This window comes from Oncorhynchus nerka, unplaced genomic scaffold, assembly GCF_034236695.1.
Source record: "Oncorhynchus nerka isolate Pitt River unplaced genomic scaffold, Oner_Uvic_2.0 unplaced_scaffold_3725, whole genome shotgun sequence".
NCBI classification, from domain to species: Eukaryota; Metazoa; Chordata; class Actinopteri; order Salmoniformes; family Salmonidae; genus Oncorhynchus; species Oncorhynchus nerka.
The window spans coordinates 16671-20532 of NW_027037571.1; the positions used below are offsets into that span (position 1 = coordinate 16671).

The 3862-nt window shown below is 36.2% G+C and overlaps 1 long non-coding RNA gene across 2 annotated transcripts; it reads right to left on the reverse strand.

Moving 5' to 3' along the window:
- Positions 1-3120: 3120 nt before the first annotated feature.
- On the reverse strand, positions 3121-3754 carry LOC135566693 (uncharacterized). Of its 2 annotated transcripts, none has more exons than XR_010462158.1 (4): positions 3612-3754; positions 3432-3519; positions 3299-3338; positions 3121-3179 (listed from the first exon to the last, which is right to left on the reverse strand). It is a non-coding gene; the product is annotated as an uncharacterized LOC135566693 (long non-coding RNA). The 2 variants fall into 2 exon arrangements; XR_010462157.1 differs by having other exon boundaries at positions 3432-3528.
- Between the last annotated feature and the right edge of the window lie 108 nt (positions 3755-3862).

Sequence of the window (3862 nt, forward strand, 5' to 3'; positions counted from 1 at the left end):
GTTTTGTCTTGTTTCCCCGCACACCTGGTTTACATTCCTAATCACACTACATATATATTCCCTCTGTTCCCTCCCATGTCTTTGTGTGGAATTATTTTGTTACTTGTTTTGTGTGATGCGCCAGGCTGGTTTTTCCCCGGGTACCTTGTTTAAGTCAAAGTATGTTTAATGGTTAAACATTTGCATCATTGTGACTGTTGTCGCTTTTCACTTTGCCATTGGCTGGAGGTTTTTGAAGCAGTTGCGTCCGTCTGTTGTTGCTTCTGCCAATTAAAGTGTGTGCCTTACAACTCTCTGCTCTCCTGCACCTGACCTCTATACCAGTAGAGCACAACCTGACAACAGGTGGACTCCAATCAAGTTCTATAAACATCTCAGGACGATCAATGGAAACAGGAACTGAGCTCAATTTCAAGTCCGATAGCAAAGGGCCTGAACACTTATGTAAATAAGGTATTTCTGTATTTGTTTTTATAAATGAGGAAAACATTTTGCTTTGTGAATATGGGGTATTGTGTCTAGATTGATGGGGAAATAATCTATTTAATCCATTTTAGAATGAGTCTCCAATGTAACAAAATTTGGAAAAAGTCAGAGGTCTGAATACACTGTAAATTGTTAAACATATTTCTCTGTGGTGTTTTCTTTCTGAAACTAAGTGGAGCCAGTTCATTAAAAAAACTGAGTGCCCGTCTCAGCTGACACATAGGCTAAAGATTGCACCAATTAGAGGCTAGTATCATTTACACTGTCACGGTCGTCATAAACAGGAGACCAAGGCGCAGCATTGTAAGCGTACATAACTCTTTAGTGAAAGAGAACATGAACAAAACAATACAAAACAACAAAACGAACCGTGAAGCTATGGCTAGTGCAAAACAGGCAACTGAACATAGAATAACAACTCACAAAATATCAGAAGAATATGGCTACTAAATATGGTCCCCAATCAGAGACAACAATAAACTGCCTCTGATTGAGAACCAATCTAGGCAACCATAGACATATAAACTCTAGACTAGAAATGCCCCAAGACATACAAAAACCCCTAGACAATACAAAAACTAAACAAACCACCCTTGTCACACCTGACCTAACTTAAAATAATAAAGAAAACAAAGATAACTAAGGTCAAGGCGTGACATCGCCTACCTTATTTGGCAGTCTATTTAGGATGACCAGGTCTGCTCCTCATCCTGCCACTTGCTGCTATTATGAGCTGGCTTTTAGCTCCTCCCACCACCCCAGCCTCCACCTGTTAGGTTCTGTGTTCCTGCTGGGGGAGTGGTATAGTATTTACTGCTACCCTGAAGGAGCAGAGCTAATGAATAGTTCAACATATTTCGACGTGAAATGTAATCAAATCTGGAAATGGCAAAATCTTATAGAAAAAGAGCAGAAGCATAATCTATTCCATTGATCATCTATATACGTACTGTATTGATCATCTATACACATACTGTATTGATCATCTATACACATACTGTATTGATCATCTATACACATACTGTATTGATCATCTATACACATACTGTAAATATCATCTATACACATACTGTATATATCATCTATATACATACTGTATTTATCATCTATACACATACTGTATTGATCATCTATACACATACTGTATTGATCATCTATACACATACTGTATTGATCATCTATACACATACTGTATATATCATCTATACACATACTGTATATATCATCTATATACATACTGTATTTATCATCTATACACATACTGTATTGATCATCTATACACATATTGTATTGATCATCTATACACATACTGTATTGATCATCTATACACATACTGTATTGATCATCTATACACATTGATCATCTATACACATACTGTATTGATCATCTATCATACTATTTATCATCTATACACATACTGTATTGATCATCTATACACATACTGTATTGATCATCTATACACATACTGTATTTATCATCTATATACATACTGTATTTATCATCTATACACATACTGTATTGATCATCTATACACATACTGTATTGATCATCTATACACATACTGTATTGATCATCTATACACATACTGTATTGATCATCTATACACATACTGTATTGATCATCTATACACATACTGTATTGATCATCTATACACATACTGTATTGATCATCTATACACATACTGTATTGATCATCTATACACATACTGTATATATCATCTATATACATACTGTATTGATCATCTATATACATACTGTATTGATCATCTATATACATACTGTATTGATCATCTATACACATACTGTATTGATCATCTATATACATACTGTATTGATCATCTATATACATACTGTATTGATCATCTATATACATACTGTATTGATCATCTATATACATCCTGTATTTATCATCTATACACATACTGTATTGATCATCTATATACATACTGTATTGATCATCTATATACATCCTGTATTTATCATCTATACACATACTGTATTGATCATCTATATACATACTGTATTGATCATCTATACACATACTGTATTGATCATCTATATACATACTGTATTTATCATCTATACACATACTGTATTTATCATCTATATACATACTGTATTGATCATCTATATACATACTGTATTGATCATCTATACACATACTGTATTGATCATCTATATACATACTGTATTGATCATCTATACACATACTGTATTGATCATCTATACACATACTGTATTTATCATCTATACACATACTGTATTGATCATTAGGAGAACAATCTAAATTCCAGCATTCACTCAAAAGGTCATTGTCTGGAAAACCTAATAGATAAGAAAGCAATATGATAGTACGTGAATAGCATTGTGAGGCCTAGCTTTGGTTTGATGCTGTAGCTCTTCAATCCAGGTTATGTGGTGGTTCTCTTCAGTCCAGGTTCTGTGATGGTTCTCTGAAGTTTTCATAATTGGAGGGCTAAGTGTCTATTTGAGGGCTGTCACTGCGAAGTCCCTCACATTCTGAAAAGAAGACACATTGAATGAGCACTTTACAAACCCCTCCCTCTAACACTTTTACAGACACAGACACACAAACTGCATTATAAAATACTTAGCCAGTGTGGTACTCTGGTGACCCTGGTCTTCATGTTTCAGAGCTGTGTACGTCTCACTGTTAGGATCAGGATGGAAACTCTGCGGAGAGAGACACAGAAACACAATACTGTATAAAACACACATACATAAATGTATTTGCTTCCTGTCTGTTTCTGCTGTATTGGTATTGAAATAACTTGGGTTGTTGACATTATTACCTGTGTGTCTGCTGTGGCATCACTTCCTCCTGTGGATCTCCTGTAATGAGGGACAGAGTGAGTTCTGCTCTCTACTGACCTCTACTGGAAGTTGATATGTTACTAATACAGTACATCTCAATGAGAGACTCACCTCTTCATATAGCAGTAGATGGTGAGTAGCAGAGCTCCAGCAGTCAGGACAGCCCCCACCCCCATCACAGGAACCCAGGAAAACACTGCTGCAGGATCTTGGGTTTATAAATCCATGATGTCAGAATGAAATCTGTAAAATTACAGAGCACCGAAAATGGATAGAATGTGAGATACTTACATATAACATTAATATGGACAGGGATAGTCTCTCTCCCTATAATGTTCAGAGCCTCACAGTAGTATCCCTCTCTGTCCTCAGAGCTGATGTTATGGATGGTGTAACTCTGTCCTGATGCTTTTGGTGAGGTTACATTCCTCTTGTACCAGTGTATTTGTCCACAGGTGAGTTGGCATCACTGCTGCAAGGTCAGATTCACTGAACTGCCCTCACTATTTCACCAGAGGGACTGAGCTGACACTGAGGTGTTC